Source organism: Strongylocentrotus purpuratus, unplaced genomic scaffold (genome assembly GCF_000002235.5).
Source record: "Strongylocentrotus purpuratus isolate Spur 01 unplaced genomic scaffold, Spur_5.0 spur5_scaffold_13, whole genome shotgun sequence".
In the NCBI taxonomy this organism is placed as follows: Eukaryota; Metazoa; Echinodermata; class Echinoidea; order Camarodonta; family Strongylocentrotidae; genus Strongylocentrotus; species Strongylocentrotus purpuratus.
This window is the reverse complement of record NW_022145598.1, coordinates 23,995,978-24,008,549: the sequence shown is the minus strand read 5'-3', so window position 1 is coordinate 24,008,549 and position 12,572 is coordinate 23,995,978.

Here is a 12,572-nt window from a genome sequence, read left to right as displayed (position 1 = left end):
CTCATCTCATGAGTGGCAGAGATGGAAATTGAATTGTTCCCCTTAGACTTTTTAGAAAGATCTATTTTTAGAGAACAGCCAATTACATTAATTTCCACACTCTATAAACCTCTATGTCTCGGTGAGCCTCACTTAATGGCAGGATTTAAGAAGAAAGAAAGAAAGAGAGAAAGAAAGACAAAAGAAAGAACAAAAGAAAGGAGAAGGAAAAGGAGAAGGAAAAAGAAAGAGAAAAAAAAACAAGGAAAAAAGAAAGAGAGAAACAAAGAAAAAAGAAAGAGAGAAAGAAAGAGAAATAAAGAAAAATGAAAGAGAAAAAGAAAGAAAGACTCAGCAACATCAAATCTCTTTCTTCCCCACAGGGATGAAGACATGGAAAGCTCTCTCAGGCTCCTAGTCAATGATGTCGTGGTGAGCCTCACTTAATGGCACGATTAAAGAAGAATGAGGATATCCTCATGAATATGAACGCAGACAAATTGCATCCTAAAAAGCAAGGATTGTCCGCATTTTCGCAGACTATCCTTCTTAACGATCCGTGCGTTGGCAATGCAAAAAACAGATTCTGTGATGATGCTCCATGATACATTTCTCATTGCCGCAGCACAGAGACTTTCACATTATTAACAACAAATCCTTGAGAAGACGGACAACCCGTAAAAATAAGTGGACAAATTTTATTACGCGGAATCTGTTTTTCGCATCGCCAGCGCACGGATCAGGATCCCTTCACGTCTTCACCCGCAGAGCGCCGAAAAAAAAAAACTTTCACGATAATGCGGACGATCCCTTTTTTTTAAAGATGCGATTTGTCCACGTTTATGCGAACGATCCTCATACTCGGACCACTGGACCAGCGCCCCTACTCACTGATCTAGCAGAAAACATAAATAAAATTACTTATTTATCGACATAGACCACAAATCTACACGTTAATATTAAACAGTTATAAAGGAAATCATAACACATTAAATGATTAACATGTTGATGGAAATGATAAGAGTTCTATCGTGTTCATTATGATTGATCAATTTGATGTTTTTATTCAACATGCATGGCCATGGTCAATTCAATATTGCATTGGTTACACTGTGTAAAAAATGAGATGCAAAAATTACCTGTGCTGCCAGATTTACTTGCTTTATGTTTGCTCAACTTGCTCTTTGAATCCCCCTTCTGCAACTTACAGCACCCTTGTGAAAGTTCCTCCGACTCCGACATTTCCTCAGTCGTTAATTTGTTAAGAAGATTCCTGAAAACAGTCAGTTGAAATATAGCTAGACCTACTTGTTTATCGTGAAGACATGATGAATTGAGCTAGTGCAGTGCATTACTTTAGCAGCACAACAGCAGTGCTAGTGCAATACAATTTACACAACATTAACAATAATACGTGTATTAACTCCGCACGTACACCGGCGTGAAGTTAGTTACTTTTTCCTTATTGGATATTCAAAATGTGAAGTTAGTTACTTATTCGATATTGGATATTCAATGTGAAGTTAGTTACTTATTCGATATTCGACATTCATTGTGAAGTTAGTTACTTTTTCCTTATTGGATATTCAAAACATGAATTTAGTTATTTATTCGATATTCAAAATAAGAATGCCGTTTATTACAGGAGTTATTGGCCTACTATAAGGTCAAGAGGGATGAGGGCAACCCAGAATCAGTCAGCTGGCCGTCAAAAGGTGCGCCATATGAACCAGAGTCCAAGGACAAGTATATTCAATTTTTGGTATATTTCATCAATCAAAGACTCATGGCAAGAGCCTGACGGCCTGGGCCGGCAACCACTGGTCCCTCAAGGTCAAGGACGATGTGGGCAACCCAGAAACAGTCAGCTTGCCCCGGCCCAGGCCGTCAAAAGGTGCGCCATGAACCAATATCCAAGGACAAGTAATATTCAATTTTGTTTGAATATTTTATTTCATCAATCAAAGTCTAATGACAAGAGCCTGACGGCCTGGGGCGGGCAGCCACTGGTCCCTCAAGGTCAAGGAGGATGTGGGCAACCCAGAAACAGTCAGCTTGCCCCGGCCCAGGCCGTCAAAAGGTGCACCATGAACCAATATCCAAGGACAAGTAATATTCAATTTTTGGAATATTTTATTTCATCAATCAAAGTCTCATGACAAGAGCCTGACGGCCTGGGCCGGGCAGCCACTGGTCCCTCAGGGTCAAGGAGGATGTGGGCAACCCAGAAACAGTAAGCTTGCCCCGGCCCAGGCCGTCAAAAGGTGCGCCATGAACCAATATCCAAGGACAAGTAATATTCAATTTTTGGAATATTTTATTCATCAATCAAAGTCTCATGACCAGAGCCTGACGGCCTGGGCCGGGCAGCCACTGGTCCCTCAAGGTCAAGGAGGATGTGGGCAACCCAGAAACAGTCAGCTTGCCCCGGCCCAGGCCGTCAAAAGGTGCGCCATGAACCAATATCCAAGGACAGTTAATATTCAATTTTTTTGGAATATTTTATTTCATCAATCAAAGTCTCATGACAAGAGCCTGACGGCCTGGGCCGGGCAGCCACTGGTCCCTCAAGGTCAAAGAGGATGTGGGCAACCCAGAAACAGTCAGCTTGCCCCGGCCCAGGCCGTCAAAAGGGGCGCCATGAACCAATATCCAAGGCCAAGTAATATTCAATTTTTGGAATATTTTATTCATCAATCAAAGTCTCATGACCAGAGCCTGACGGCCTGGGCCGGGCAGCCACTGGTCCCTCAAGGTCAAGGAGGATGTGGGCAACCCAGAAACAGTCAGCTTGCCCCGGCCCAGGCCGTCAAAAGGTGCACCATGAACCAATATCCAAGGACAAGTAATATTCAATTTTTGGAATATTTTATTTCATCAATCAAAGTCTCATGACAAGAGCCTGACGGCCTGGGCCGGGCAGCCACTGGTCCCTCAGGGTCAAGGAGGATGTGGGCAACCCAGAAAAAGTAAGCTTGCCCCGGCCCAGGCCGTCTAAAGGTGCGCCATGAACCAATATCCAAGGACAAGTAATATTCAATTTTTGGAATATTTTATTCATCAATCAAAGTCTCATGACCAGAGCCTGACGGCCTGGGCCGGGCAGCCACTGGTCCCTCAGGGTCAAAGAGGATGTGGACAACCCAGAAACAGTCAGCTTGCCCCGGCCCAGGCCGTCAAAAGGGGCGCCATGAACCAATATCCAAGGCCAAGTAATATTCAATTTTTGGAATATTTTATTCATCAATCAAAGTCTCATGACCAGAGCCTGACGGCCTGGGCCGGGCAGCCACTGGTCCCTCAAGGTCAAGGAGGATGTGGGCAACCCAGAAACAGTCAGCTTGCCCCGGCCCAGGCCGTCAAAAGGTGCACCATGAACCAATATCCAAGGACAAGTAATATTCAATTTTTGGAATATTTTATTTCATCAATCAAAGTCTCATGACCAGAGCCTGACGGCCTGGGCCGGGCAGCCACTGGTCCCTCAGGGTCAAGGAGGATGTGGGCAACCCAGAAACAGTAAGCTTGCCCCGGCCCAGGCCGTCAAAAGGTGCGCCATGAACCAATATCCAAGGCCAAGTAATATTCAATTTTTGGAATATTTTATTCATCAATCAAAGTCTCATGACCAGAGCCTGACGGCCTGGGCCGGGCAGCCACTGGTCCCTCAAGGTCAAGGAGGATGTGGGCAACCCAGAAACAGTCAGCTTGCCCCGGCCCAGGCCGTCAAAAGGTGCGCCATGAACCAATATCCAAGGACAGTTAATATTCAATTTTTTTGGAATATTTTATTTCATCAATCAAAGTCTCATGACAAGAGCCTGACGGCCTGGGCCGGGCAGCCACTGGTCCCTCAGGGTCAAGGAGGATGTGGACAACCCAGAAACAGTCAGCTTGCCCCGGCCCAGGCCGTCAAAAGGGGCGCCATGAACCAATATCCAAGGCCAAGTAATATTCAATTTTTGGAATATTTTATTCATCAATCAAAGTCTCATGACCAGAGCCTGACGGCCTGGGCCGGGCAGCCACTGGTCCCTCAAGGTTAAGAAGGATGTGGGCAACCCAGAAACAGTCAGCTTGCCCCGGCCCAGGCCGTCAAAAGGTGCACCATGAACCAATATCCAAGGACAAGTAATATTCAATTTTTGGAATATTTTATTTCATCAATCAAAGTCTCATGACAAGAGCCTGACGGCCTGGGCCGGGCAGCCACTGGTCCCTCAGGGTCAAGGAGGATGTGGGCAACCCAGAAAAAGTAAGCTTGCCCCGGCCCAGGCCGTCAAAAGGTGCGCCATGAACCAATATCCAAGGACAAGTAATATTCAATTTTTGGAATATTTTATTCATCAATCAAAGTCTCATGACCAGAGCCTGACGGCCTGGGCCGGGCAGCTACTGGTCCCTCAAGGTCAAGGAGGATGTGGGCAACCCAGAAACAGTCAGCTTGCCCCGGCCCAGGCCGTCAAAAGGTGCGCCATGAACCAATATCCAAGGACAGTTAATATTCAATTTTTTTGGAATATTTTATTTCATCAATCAAAGTCTCATGACAAGAGCCTGACGGCCTGGGCCGGGCAGCCACTGGTCCCTCAGGGTCAAGGAGGATGTGGACAACCCAGAAACAGTCAGCTTGCCCCGGCCCAGGCCGTCAAAAGGGGCGCCATGAACCAATATCCAAGGCCAAGTAATATTCAATTTTTGGAATATTTTATTCATCAATCAAAGTCTCATGACCAGAGCCTGACGGCCTGGGCCGGGCAGCCACTGGTCCCTCAAGGTCAAGGAGGATGTGGGCAACCCAGAAACAGTCAGCTTGCCCCGGCCCAGGCCGTCAAAAGGTGCACCATGAACCAATATCCAAGGACAAGTAATATTCAATTTTTGGAATATTTTATTTCATCAATCAAAGTCTCATGACCAGAGCCTGACGGCCTGGGCCGGGCAGCCACTGGTCCCTCAGGGTCAAGGAGGATGTGGGCAACCCAGAAACAGTAAGCTTGCCCCGGCCCAGGCCGTCAAAAGGGGCGCCATGAACCAATATCCAAGGCCAAGTAATATTCAATTTTCGGAATATTTTATTCATCAATCAAAGTCTCATGACCAGAGCCTGACGGCCTGGGCCGGGCAGCCACTGGTCCCTCAGGGTCAAGGAGGATGTGGACAACCCAGAAACAGTCAGCTTGCCCCGGCCCAGGCCGTCAAAAGGGGCGCCATGAACCAATATCCAAGGCCAAGTAATATTCAATTTTTGGAATATTTTATTCATCAATCAAAGTCTCATGACCAGAGCCTGACGGCCTGGGCCGGGCAGCCACTGGTCCCTCAGGGTCAAGGAGGATGTGGACAACCCAGAAACAGTCAGCTTGCCCCGGCCCAGGCCGTCAAAAGGGGCGCCATGAACCAATATCCAAGGCCAAGTAATATTCAATTTTCGGAATATTTTATTCATCAATCAAAGTCTCATGACCAGAGCCTGACGGTCTGGGCCGGGCAGCCACTGGTCCCTCAGGGTCAAGGAGGATGTGGGCAACCCAGAAACAGTAAGCTTGCCCCGGCCCAGGCCGTCAAAAGGTGCGCCATGAACCAATATCCAAGGACAAGTAATATTCAATTTTTGGAATATTTTATTCATCAATCAAAGTCTCATGACCAGAGCCTGACGGCCTGGGCCGGGCAGCCACTGGTCCCTCAAGGTCAAGGAGGATGTGGGCAACCCAGAAACAGTCAGCTTGCCCCGGCCCAGGCCGTCAAAAGGTGCGCCATGAACCAATATCCAAGGACAGTTAATATTCAATTTTTTTGGAATATTTTATTTCATCAATCAAAGTCTCATGACAAGAGCCTGACGGCCTGGGCCGGGCAGCCACTGGTCCCTCAGGGTCAAGGAGGATGTGGACAACCCAGAAACAGTCAGCTTGCCCCGGCCCAGGCCGTCAAAAGGGGCGCCATGAACCAATATCCAAGGCCAAGTAATATTCAATTTTTGGAATATTTTATTCATCAATCAAAGTCTCATGACCAGAGCCTGACGGCCTGGGCCGGGCAGCCACTGGTCCCTCAAGGTCAAGGAGGATGTGGGCAACCCAGAAACAGTCAGCTTGCCCCGGCCCAGGCCGTCAAAAGGTGCACCATGAACCAATATCCAAGGACAAGTAATATTCAATTTTTGGAATATTTTATTTCATCAATCAAAGTCTCATGACAAGAGCCTGACGGCCTGGGCCGGGCAGCCACTGGTCCCTCAAGGTCAAGGAGGATGTGGGCAACCCAGAAACAGTCAGCTTGCCCCGGCCCAGGCCGTCAAAAGGGGCGCCATGAACCAATATCCAAGGACAAGTAATATTCAATTTTTTTGGAATATTTTATTTCATCAATCAAAGTCTCATGACAAGAGCCTGACGGCCTGGGCCGGGCAGCCACTGGTCCTTCAGGGTCAAGGAGGATGTGGGCAACCTAGAAACAGTCAGCTTGCCCCGGCCTAGACCTTCAAAAGGTGCACCATGAACCAATATCCAAGGCCAAGTAATATTCAATTTTTGGAATATTTTATTTCATCAATCAAAGTCTCATGACAAGAGCCTGACGGCCTGGGCCGGGCAGCCACTGGTCCCTCAAGGTCAAGGAGGATGTGGGCAACCCAGAAACAGTAAGCTTGCCCCGGCCCAGGCCGTCAAAAGGTGCGCCATATGAACCAGAGTCCAAGGACAAGTATATTCAATTTTTGGTATATTTCATCAATCAAAGACTCATGGCAAGAGCCTGACGGCCTGGGCCGTGCAACCACTGGTCCCTCAAGGTCAAGGAGGATGTGGGCAACCCAGAAACAGTCAGCTTGCCCCGGCCCAGGTCGTACCCCAAACCAGTAATGATTCAAGGGCATGTAATTATATTCAACTTTTGGAATATTAAATATTACAAGTCTTATCGCGAAAAGGGTAAAATGTTTAAAGTTTATTTATTATTTATTTACTTGTTTTTTTAATTCCAGGCAAAATATACAAACATATACAACAAATGAAAGACATGAGAGAGAAATATACCACCGACTAGTGCCTGAGGATTATACCAAAGAAAACTGTTTTTTATTGAAAGGCATTCCTATAACTAGCCGGGGGTTTATGATGAAAAACAATATTGAATATAAAATGGAAATGTGTAATAAAAAACGGTAAACAATAAATAACAATGGGAGGTTTAATAACAGTAAGGGAAAGAAAAGTTTGTACAAAGTAAGAAACAGAGAGACATATGTGAAAGAATAGTGAAAGAAAGCATTAGAAATTTGCAATAATTGACAATATTGTTCATTTTCAAATGGCAGTGAAGATTTGCGTCATGTGACTAGTGTACCTTTAAAGTTGAGTTGTGTGAAAACATATAAAAGAAACAGATCAGTGAAAGTTTAAGTCAATGTCCTTAATTCCCGTATATTCCACTTAGCTGAGTCTTTGATTTTAGAATTAACATATTTCAATGTACATAGTTTAAGTATAATTTTCATGGTAGTTTTACAATGCATAGGTATAAAATATATGCAAGTCTAGGCTATAGCTTATTACTTGGTTCAACATATTCAGATTTGATATAGATTGCATTATGTTGAACCTAATGTCAATGCTAATATTATGAGGCCGATAACAATAACGTACAGCAGGAGAGGAAAATAAATTAATAAATCCTTTTAGCTGACACCTCAAACAATTAAAGACATCAGATTATTGTTTTCAATTAGCATTTGTTTGTTTGTTTGTTTGATTGATTTTATTTTGTTGAACTTGGTGTTATGAGACTAATAAGATGAAGAAATAATAAATCGAGGTAACCGACACCTCAAACAGTGCATTAATATCAAATGAAATTAATTAAATTATATCAAAATCTAACACTTACATCAAAATCAGAAATCAGAATATCTTTTCAACTGGAGATTGTTCAAAGAGTACATTTCTGAGCGCATTCAAACAGGGTGTTATAGAGGTCTATACACACAGGTCTCTGATCTCTTTAGGCAATGTATCCCAAACCTAGGAAAGGCATAAAAGCATGCAAATTTCTAAGTATTTTGATCTTGCAAGTTGGTGATTAAAGAGTAAAAAGTTATTAAGATAATTCAATGTGTTCAAAATCTAACTCTTATTTGAATATTGTATTAATTATAAAAGATGGTTCCATCATTGGGATTGTGCCCACACTATACATTGCTTACGTGATTGTGATATAGCTAGGTCTACACCAGTTTGTACAAAATTCGTTATTGTTACTGAAACGTTTTACTGGTCAGAAGAAGAACAATAATGCTCAACAAAGATATTTTTTCGACATTTATTTATTGAAACTTCTAGAAATATAATATGAAAAGAACATAAGAAACAAATAAACTATTTGATTCGCAGAAACTAAAAAATGTGTGTACCGTCAGTTACATTGATATTCATATCAATTTGACAACATATAATGTGAGTTATCATTTTACAGATTTTGAAGGTTTAAAACATTATTGAAATGGGGGAAAGTTACTTTTTCCAAAACTTTTTCTGGTTTAAATGCATCTCGATCTTAAATATTTGTTCCTCGGTGGACTTTGAAGACAAATACAGCGAATACAAGAAATTCTTCACATTGGGAATGATACCTTGATTTTGCGTTGAGAGAGGCTAATAATTAAATATTGAGAGAGGATACTTTAGAGTGCAAATATGTTGTTATTAATTTCTATGCAGTTAAAATATTACATTTTGTTGTAGAAATTTTAATTGAAAAGTTTAACTACTAAGCATAGAGTAATAGTGACATTATTTATATCGTCGGCCTTATGCCAAAAGGGCATTACCGTTTTTAAAGGCCTATTATATTGTACACATAATAAAAATGTTAAAGTAAAATGTAAGGCCCTTTTGGCATAAGGCCGACCATGTTAACATTATTTTTTAAAGGGCATCATATAGGCCCCTTGAAAAGTTGCACCGTCAAAGAAACTCGATTATTTTAATCTAGCGTAATACAAAATGAGAGCTCTTGAATAACACATTGCAACATACATGTATTTCGGACCTAAGGGGTTATACATGCCCAAAATAAAATACCCTACCCCGGTATATTCATCTACGCTATATACTATAGAGCAAGTTGTGAGGTATGCGACAGTGCCGACGAGCAAGACAAATTTTGTTTTTGTACAATAGGCCTATACCATTGAACGCATAGCTAAATACAGCCGAAATCAAATTATCATTTTCAATGGAATAATAATTTTTGAAAAATTCACAGAAGAAAAAAAACAAAGATTAAACAAAAATAATAATGATAATCAGTATCGTGAGAGATAGAGCGTAGCAACAGAATATGAATCATATTCTATTGTAAAACATTAAAACTTCGCAGTCTAAGTATAGGCCTATACTTTAAACACATAGCTAATTAATCTTGCCGAAATCAAATTATCTTTTCCCATAGAATAAATAAAAAACATTACAGAATAATAATAACAATTTCACAAAAGTAACAATGATAATCGGTATCATGGGAGAGAGTATAGCAACAGAACTTGAATCATATTGCATTAAACCTTACGATGTTATGAATCACTTCTTAACTATAACTCAAACTATATCACAACTATACTTGCCCATTCTGCAAAATCCAGTGTAGGTTGAATATAGTATAATGTATCTGCTGGGGCGACAAGACCTCGTATCTCAACAAACATTGTCAAATGTCCAGGAGAGCGATATTGAACATGGGGGCAAAAGCACTATAACCTATAGGATCGCTTTTCTTTTGACAAGCTATGATGGTTTCATTTTGGGGGAAAGAGAGCTAGGATTTGGACAGGACATGCACTTGACTCATTATCCGGAGATTTACACACAAAAAAAGGTCTTGTCATCCCAGCGAGGATATAAAGGGGGCCCATTTATGACCTGCATGCATATAAACACTTTTTCAGTTCTTGATGATCATGAACATAATGATCAAACCTCAAGTAAAAAGTTGACAAGATGCAGTAATGTCGTATATCAGAATATGAACGCAATGATAGGCAAACAACATGATTGTGTAAATAAAAGTTGTTAAATATATGCATTTCATGTACGCGAATCTTGTTTCTATGTATGTATACACAATAAATCGTAATAAAAAATACTTTATTAACAAAGCATTAACATAACTCCAATGCCTTAAATATCTTTAAAGACGTCAGAATATTTGTAATATCTCAGCATAAACTTGACGTCTTATATTTCCCAGATGATATTTTAGGCTAGGAAAGATATACCTATCAAAAACATTAGTTTTTATTTTACAGTAATTTACCTTGGAGATGGTCTATATAATAATGTAGGCCAAATATACAGTGCGCCTAAAAAAAAAAACCCGGAACCGGGACGGTCAGTCATTTTCCCCGCTGAAACTAACTAATTCATGAAATATTAAACGCATCATTTTAAAGATCGTTGTTTCTTCTTTCTCTTGACACCTAATAGATACGAAAGAGCCACGCAGAGATCGATGACTAACAATAGTTTGAAATTCAATTGTCAAAATCAAATTGCGCATAATAATTGGGCAGGATTTGCAAGGATGCAACGACCTTGTCTAAGAAAGGGGTGGTTCATTTAGCATTTCTTTCATGTTCTCTGTTAGGTTTCTTTCACCATATCTAGTCAGTGATAGTGGATATAGATTTAAACATGAGTAAGTAAGTAAGTTGTCCCAGTGCGGTTCTCTTTGCTCTTATCTTCGCAATTTTATTTTTACATTTGGATTTAAAACTCTTCTTGCTCATCTGTATTAGGTGTCAAGAGAAAGATGAAAAAATGAACATTATAATGATTTTTTTTAATATTTCAAGAATTGTTTCCTTTCACCGAGAAAAAAATGACCGACCGTCCCGGTTCCGTATTTCTGGGACGCACTGGCCAGGTTACACCCAAAGCACATGTAAATTAATGCTTGATAAAATCACAAAGCGCGTACCCATACTGGGGTCACTGGCGTACTGGGGCGGTGGAAAGTATTATGAGCAAGCCAGAACCTGGGCAAGATATAGTTTGGTAATGGCTGGTGGGCAATGTCTTACCCGACTTTATCTTTCGTAAAAATTCCCATTTCTTTTGCATCATAAAGACCAACAGTTGGGAGGACAATTTTTTAACAATTCTCCTGCGACCCCCCACCCCCCTAAGAATTGCTGTTTGGGCAATTATTACCCAACCTTTATCCATCGTCATAATACTGATTCCTTCTGCACAACATTGACCAACAACTGGGGGAACATTGTTCCTGATCAACCTTCAAATACCAAACTAACTTGTACCGAACTTCAACTAGCAATTACCCGACTACTTGGTAAATTGTTCTGAGATTCATCACTAAACGGCGTTGGTAAATTAATGTCTCAAAATTGAGTAAATCTATTTGACCAACGTATGTTAATTTTCCTGAAGCCGATTTTGTTAAAATTAGCAGATGTTGTGAAATTTTACTAGAGTGCAGGCCTAACACTTTTTATTTCAAACTCACCGTCACGATACTTCTAAGTTACCGTATGATAAAAGTAGAACACACAGTGGTTCTCTTAGTGGGAAACTTAAAAAACTACCATGAATGGTAACGAACATACTGTTTTCAGTTTGATATAGACCCATCATTAACAAAGTACACAATACAGCAACTGTGTTAGACAGTTAAACTTTCCAAGACATACACTAAATGTCCAACACTTTGACCGACTGTCATGGTGGCAGAGGAGTCCCTGTCAAATAGTCCTTCTCTCAGCCCGTCGAAAGAAATCCAATGCTTCTCATCGTCTCTGAAACGGCAGGTGAAATGGTCGGATCTGTAAATCGTAAAGGCTTCCAACTGGTACCTGTATGATAATGGAGAAACACCCAAATTGTGAGGAAATGGATGAAGAAAGGTCGGCACAAACCGTATGTATGTATCTTTGTTATGTTTTAAGGAAAGCTTACGTTGGGCCTAACCAGGCGTGGATCCAGGAGGAGCCTGCGCGAGTGCGCCTTGCCCCTCCCCCCCCCCCTCAATAGAAAAAAGTGCCTAAAAACGACCGAAAGGTTGCATTTAGTGACACCCCCCCCCCCGAGGCAAAGCATTTGTGTGTGTGTGTGTGTGTGTGTGTCCTTGTTTGCAATTTTTTCCCTATATTTTAACATGTTTGTATTCATTACTATAAAATGAATCCCTTCCTCAACGTGACAAATGGTTTTTTTTTGGATAAAAAATTTGAATACAAAATAATATATCTATGAATATTCTAAACTTATAAAAATATCATTTTTAATTGGTCTTAAGGAAATAGATTTATTCCATGAAAATGAATACTTGCCCTTTTCCTTTTAACATCGATACATTGGGCGATGGTATCAGGAAATGAGTTTCTTGGGGAAAAGTGACAAATAGTGGGGATGTGACGTCACAAACCCAGGACGTCATTTGTGATTTGATTTAAAAGGCAATGATTTTCATTCTATGTTTCTTATATTCCATGAAATAATTCATAACCCTCTTATTACGTTTATTGTACGTTTTTATGTTCCTTTTTGTTTCACATACCTTGAAATTTTACAAGTTTA